The sequence below is a fragment of the Salvelinus namaycush genome, chromosome 29 (assembly GCF_016432855.1).
Source record: "Salvelinus namaycush isolate Seneca chromosome 29, SaNama_1.0, whole genome shotgun sequence".
Classification (NCBI taxonomy): Eukaryota; Metazoa; Chordata; class Actinopteri; order Salmoniformes; family Salmonidae; genus Salvelinus; species Salvelinus namaycush.
The window spans coordinates 33,731,684-33,739,273 of NC_052335.1; positions in this window are offsets into that span (position 1 = coordinate 33,731,684).

Consider the following 7,590-nt stretch of genomic DNA (forward strand, 5'->3'; position numbering starts at 1 on the left):
GACGGCCTACCAAAAGGCATAAGGCCACCTGCGGGGACGGGGGCTGGGATTAAAAATACAAAATGAATAAAATATTATTATAGGTCCAAAACTGATGTTGAAAAGTCTAGTGGAATATTGTTTTATTGTGAATAGGAACTTTTTATACTTTAAACCTATTTCTAACAATTTTGTAATAGTTTGAAGCTGACCTCATCAATTATCAGTTGTAAATATTGACATGGGTAAACCTCAGTTAGTGCACACATTCAACATCTCCTCCAGGTGGTGCCCTCGCATCACACAAGATGTGCCAGTCCATTTGGAAAAGTTATACTGGGGGTCTTTGGGAGGTGGAAGGTTGTCCGTTCTGGTCTTAGCTACTCATTATGTGTTGAAGTTCATTCTGGGTCTTTGTTGAAGTCCTTTTGTTGGTCTTTATTGAAGTCCATTGTTTTGTTCAAATCAAATTTTATTTGTCACATGCGCCGAATACAACAGGTGTAACCCTTACTGTGAAATGCTTACTTACAAGCCCTTAACCAACAATGCAGTTCAAGAAATGGAGTTAAGAAAATATTTACTAAATAAAGTAACACAAGAAAATCACATAACAATAATGAGTCTATATACAGGGGGTACTGGTACCGAGTCAATGTGTGGGGGTACAGGTTAGTCGAGGTAATTTGTAAAGGGACTATGCATAGATAATTAACAGAGTGTAGCAGCAGTGTAAAAACAAAAGGGTGGCCATTTGTTGAATTTTTCAGCAGTCTAATGGCTTCGGGGTAGAAGCTGTTAAGGAGCCTTTTGGTCCTAGACTTGGTGCTCCGGTACCGCTTGCCGTGCATTAGCAGAAAGAACAGTCTATGACTTGGGTGACTGGAGTCATTGACAATTTGTTGGGCCTTCCTCTGACACCGCCTAGTATATAGGTCCTGGATGTACCAGTGATGCACTACCATCTGTAGCACCTTAAGGTCAGATGCCGAGCATTTGCCATACCAGGCAGTGATGTAACCAGTCAGGATGCTCTCGATGCTGCATCTATATAACTTTTTTTTCACAACTGTATCGGTGTGTTTGGACCATGATAGTTTGTTGGTGATGTGGACACCAAGGACCTTGAAATTCTCGACCCCGCTCCACTTCAGCCCCGTCGATGTTAATGGGGGCCTGTTCGGCCCTCCTTTTCCTGTAGTCCACAATCATCTCCTTTGTCTTGCTCACATTGAGGGAGAGGTTGTTGTCGTGGCACCACACTACCAGGTCTCTGACCTCCCTATAGGCTGTCTCATCATAGTCGGTGATCAGGCCTACCACTGTTGTGCGTAAGCAAATTTATTGATGGTGTTGGAGTTGTGCTTGGCCATGCAGTCGTGGGTGAACAGGGAGTACAAAAGGGGACTAAGTATGCACCCCTGAGGGGCCCCAGTGTTGAGGATCAGCATGGCAGATGTTGTTGCCTACCCTTACCACCTGGGGGTGGCCCATCAGGAAGTCCAGGATCCAGTTGCAGAGGGAGGTGAGTGGTAATCATTTAGGCAGGTTACCTTCACTTTCTTGGGCACAGGGACTATGGTGGTCTGTTTGAAACATGGAGATATTAGACTCATCAGGGAGAGGTTGAAAATGTCAGTGAAGACACTTGCCAGTCTGCACATGCTTTGAGTACATGTCCTGGTAATCCGTCTGGCCCCGCGGCTTTGTGAATGTTGACCTGTTTAAAGGTCTTGCTCACATCGGCTATGGAGTGCGTGATCACACAGTCGTCCGGAACAGCTGGTGCTTTCATGCATTCTTCAGTGTTGCTTGCCTCGAAGCGAGCATAAAAGGCTTATAGCCTGTATGGTAGGCTCGCGTCACTGGGCAGCTGGCGGCTGGGTTTCCCTTTGTAGACCGTAATATTTTTCTACCCCTGCCACATCCGACGAGCGTCAGAGCCGGTGTAGTATGATTCAATCTTAGTCCTGTATTGAAGCTTTGCCTGTTTGATGGTTCATCTGAGGGCATATCGGCATTTATTATAAACGTCCGAAATAGTGTCCCACTCCTTGAAAGCGGCAACTCTAGCCTTTAGCTCGGTGCAGATGTTGCCTGTAATCCATGGCTTCTGGTTGGGAAATGTACTTACGGTCACTGTGGGGACGACGTCATTGATGAAGTCGGTGACTGAGGTGGTATACTCCTCAATGTCATTGGATGAATCCCGGAACATATTCCAGTCTGTGCGAGCAAAATAGTCCTTTAGCATAGCATCTGTGTCATCTGAACACTTCCGTATTGAGCGGGTCACTGGTACTTCCTGCTTTAGTTATTACTTGTAAACAGAAATCAGAAGGATATAATTATGGTCAGATTTGCCAAATGGAGGGTGAGGGAGAGCTTTGTATGCCTCTCTGTGTGTGTGGAGTAAAGCTGCTCTAGAGTATTTATTTCCTCTGGTTGCACGTGACATGCTGGTAGAAATGAGGTAAATCTGATTTAAGTTTGCCTGCATTAAAGTCCCTGGCCACTAGGAGTGCCGCTTCTGGATGAGCATTTTCTTGTTTGTTTATGTCCTTATACAGCGGTCTTAGTGCCAGCATCAGTTTGGTGGTAAATGGACGGCTACCAATAATATAGATAAAAACTCTCTTGGTAGATATAGTGTGGTCTACAGCTTATCATGAAGTATTTTACCTCAGGCGAAAAACACCTCAAGACTTCTTTAATATTAGACATTGTGCACCAGCAGTTATTGACAAATAGACATACAGCCCCGCCCCTTGTCTTACCAGACGTAGCTGCTCTGTCCTGCCATAGCACGGAGAAGGCAGCCAGCTCTATATTATCTGTGTCGTCGTTCAGCCACGTCTCGGTGAAACATAAGATATTTGTTTTTAATGTCAGGTTTGTAGGATAGTCTTAATCGTAGATCGTCCAGTTTGTTTTCCAGTGATTGCACATTTCCAATAATACGGAGGGTAGTGGTGGTTTACCTACTCGTCAGCAAATTCTTACAAGGCACCCCACCTTCCCCTTTTTCTCCATCTGTTCTTCACGCCGATGACGGGGATTTGGGCCTTGTCTTGACAAAGCAGTATATCCTTCGCGTCGGACTCATTAAATAAAAAAATCTTAGTCCAGTTCGAGGTGAGTAATCGAGGTTCTGAGGTCCAGAAGCTCTTTTCAATCATAAGAGACGGTAGCAGCAGCATTATGTACAAAATGTGTTACAAGCAATGCGAAAAACCACAACATAGCACAGTTGGTTAGTAGCCTGTAAAATGGCAGCCATCCCCTCCATTCAAAGTCCTTTGGTGAAGTCCTTTGTGGGCCTTTGTTGAAGTCCTTTGTGGGTCTTTGTTGATGTTCTTTCTGGGCCTTTGTCTATATTGAGTCTTGAGTTCTCACATGCAGGTTAATCAGAGGTTGTCATGGTTCTTATTTTCTCAACAAACTGCTTATTTTGATAAACTGTTACTTTGTTCTACTACAGTCGTGCATGTTTCTGTTACCACATGTTTCTGTTACTACATTGTTCTACTACAGTCGTGCATGTTTCTTCAAAGAGAAGAGCATCTGTAGTCCACTTAAACCCGCTGTGTAACGTTTGATAGCAGGGTTTGACCGCTAAAGCAACAAGCACCACCTCTGGGATTACAATAACACTTTACATTTAATAAGAAAAAAAATGTATTCTCTCATCTGTATTAGATTGCCTTCGTATGCTCATTAAAATGTAAATTATTAAAATACTTCCCATTTTGCAGGTAGTCTATGGGCCAGGGGAGATTAGTTTTAATTCCATCCACTCTATTAATCCCCAAGGGGCAATTGTTGAAGGTAACTACACACAATTTTTATGGTTAAGACCAGGATAGATGTGTGACTGACAGTTCTCTTTACGATAAACATTGATTAGTCTTGTCTTATCTGTGCCTCAGTGGGCCCTGGAACTAAACCAAAAAGCAAACTGTGACACCGTCGCCTTGGTGCGCGACGCATTATCCTGCCTCATCCCTTCAATAGCAGAGTTCGGCTATCAAACGTCTGCTATTAATTAAAACCATCTGATTAAACCCATCTGATCCACAAAGCTCAGCAGGCCGCGATTCATTGTGATTCACAACGCCTATTTCCAACCCCATTCACTACAAAGCCTTTATTGACTTTAGAGACAAGACGCGTTTCAAAAACAGCCTTTCTCCCCGCCAATGCTACTTTTGTTCCACAGCATGACGGTGTGTGTTCTCTCTCGACTCCCTACCAGACTGGGGAGAGGGGCAGTCTGGTAGTGGCCTAGTGATGCCAGCTCTACTCGACCAAAAGGCATGCCAACCCAACGCAAGGCTTTTGCCAAGACCCTTGCCCCCTTGCGTTGCCCGCCTGTGTGTCTGCCAGCTTGAAGGCATCCCCACTGGCGGAACTGCTGGCGTGCCGTGGACTTCCTGGCGTGCCATTGAATACCCTCTTTGACAGCTCTTTTGATTGGCATGACTCCCTGTCTTCGCCGGCATTGCTGCCCACAGTTTTGTCTGGGAGCGATCAGGAGCTGTTCCGTCGACTGACCAGTCCAGGATGAGCATTAACAGCAATGCAGGTAACTGACAACGCTACATAACTGTTTCACTTAAATGCTATCTAGCCAAGGTCCCTTTGGCCAGTGTTTCCCCTAGTTTAATTTCCAGGTGGGCCCCCAAAGCAACATCCAAGCCTGTGTCTGGCATCACAATTGTCAATTGAAACCGATAAAAAATAAATTTTGCCTTAATTGATGGATTTCACATGACTGGGCAGGGGCACAGCCATAGGTGGACCTAGGAGGGCGTAGGTATGTAGCCTATAGTTAGCCCATATGTTTAGTCCTACTACCCCAGTCTTATTTTGTTCTATTAAGAATCCAGATGACTCTGCATCATCTTCTTGCCAATGGGCCATGACTCTGTCGTGGGTTCCTGCAGAGGGAAATGTCGGCAAATATTAATGGCATTTGGTTGAGATTAAACCGGCTAAGCATACAAAATGCTTATGGCAGTGGTAATTTGTGTTTGTACATCAGTAGCCTAGGAATTGAGGGTTATATACGGGCATGGACCGGATTCTGGGAGTGAAATAATTTTGACATGTAAAAAATTAATTTAAGGTGAATTCAAGGATTTTACGTTAGTGGGTTCCCAGACTGATTTCCACCCTTGATATAGAGGTTGTGAGGTAGGCTAACACAATGTGTTGAACAGTGAGATGACTTCGGATCCCCTAATTGGGAGGTAGATGAGGATCACGGCCCATATTCACAAACAATTCAGAGTAGGAGTGCTGATCTAGGATCATTTTTGCATTTTTAGATCATAATAAGGTTATATGGACTGATCCTAGATCAATACTCTTACTCTGAGATACTTTGTGGATATGGGCCCTGAACCTTCTGTATGACGCTATAACTAGAGTGACCAGCAGCCCTTCTGCTGTGTACAGTCCTGATTTGGTCACCTCACACTTCAGGTAGGTCAATCTTGTCCTCTGATCTGGTCTTGAAAGCAGGGACAGGGAATGGAAAGGGGGATACCTAGTCAGTTGCACAACCTGAATGCATTCAACCAAAATGTGTCTTCCGCAATTAAGCCAACCCCTCTGAATAAGAGAGGTCCGGGGGGCTGCTGCCTCAATCGACGTCCATGTCATCGGCTCCCAGGGAGCAGTTGTTGTTGGGGGTATACTGCCTTTCTCAAGGGCAGGACGGCAGATTTTTCCACCTTGTCGGCTCGGGGATTCAAAACCAGCGACCTTTCGGTTACTGGCCCACCGCTCTGGCCATGGTTTTGAAATAAATGTTTTATAATCCGAATCAGAAATGTTATGTGTATCTGATACTTTTATTATAGCATTGCCATTGAGACTTTGTTTGGGACTTTTATTTTCACAGTAGGCTACCCTTCTAATGCTCACCTGCACCTGAGGAGATTCACCTGAGAGATGAGAGGGTGATTCCTCACCAAACTATAATATAACAAGACCAGGATTTTTAATTAAAATAATAATTATTCATCGAAGGGTCTTTTGGAGAAAGAATTGTTGGCATACAGTATAATTGACGTTTGTGTCTTAATTATTTCTATATGTTTTAAGTTGGATTTTTTTTTGGCCTTACCCAGACCTCCTTTAATACTACGTAACGTTTCCTATGTATGCGCTACAAAGGACTGTGTGTCAAATGAAGCTCTACCTCTTGCGCTGTAATATGAGTAGTAAGTTATTTTGATATCAATAACAATTTTCTAAATTCATGAATATAGAAATATATAAACATGAATATTAAAAATATTACGTTCCAAAGTGGAATCTTTCCTAGTTTTAGTGAGGAATCACCCGTCAGCTGTAACAAAGGAGAGATGAAGATGAAGTCTTTGCTGCTGCTACTTGGGTTTGGATTAAACTGTAGAAAGGAAATTCATTGTAACCTGGCGTTTTGTCATCGAATCCCCGCAACGGGCCCTTCGGAGAAAGTGATATATAATTAAAAGTCAAGAAGTTAGTGTTCGAGTATCAACGTGCAAAACAACTTACATGTGCCAATTATTGCCGTGGAGGAAGCCACCCAGATGTCATTTCTGCTACTTTTTGCTAAGTAAGTGCCTTTTTTAATCTTCTAGCATGTAGGCCTAATATGAAACATTCATAAACAATTAATCTTGTGGCAAAATATGAAATAGGAACCGTAGCCTGTACTGGAGAGGAAATACATGGCCGTACACGGCGAGGTTGTCTAAATAAGCCCCGCACAATGTCCACTTCATGTCCGCAAAATGGACCCAGGCGTCGCGGCCGCGACCGGCGGACAATGACCTGTGTTCTCGCCAACAAAGTCTCCTCTGTCTCGCCGTGTGTTGGCGGCGGTTCCCGGGCTAATAGAGGTGATTGGCCATGTTCAGCACAGCGTGTCCGCTGTGATTAATCACCATGTGAAAACGGCCGGATCTCTGTGTGCTGTGTCCTACGGGGCGAGAGAGTGGCGGGAGGTCCAACTGTGCAGATGGCTGCCGCTCGCGTTGCGAAATTGGTAGTAGCCGCCCCATGCCCGAGGTCACAGCAAGTCGGCATCCGTCTCCGCAACAGTCAGCATCCGTCCGTCGGTAGCTGTAATGAAAGACCTGAGAAAAAAAGTCATCTGTTTCGCCATGTGTTTTAGATTAATGCCGCTGCCGGGAGAGAAGAGGCCTCACTGCAGCACTACACTGCTGGCTTTCTGCCAGCCCTGGAGTTTTATTTTTAATTGTCAGTAGGTGCGTTGATGAGACATTAGAGCTCAGGTTCTCTGGTGATAACATGCTTCACTGGAAAGGTCAGATGTAGGCCTTGGATGAATCCCGTATTCTTGGATATAAAACATGTCGTCCTACCCTATTCAGTAACCTAATTTGTATTTTGAGTTGTGCAAAGCATTATCCAGTGTGTGTGTTCGTTTGTTGCGTGCCTGCATGCATGCTTATATCACTCATATCCCTTATCCCATCTACAAATGGACACGTGTTGTACATCTGTGATTTCCTGTACAACACTACTTAAATAAGCAGACTTGTCTTCCACGAGAAAAGGGAACGCCTACCAGGTCAGATGACCAGTACAAAA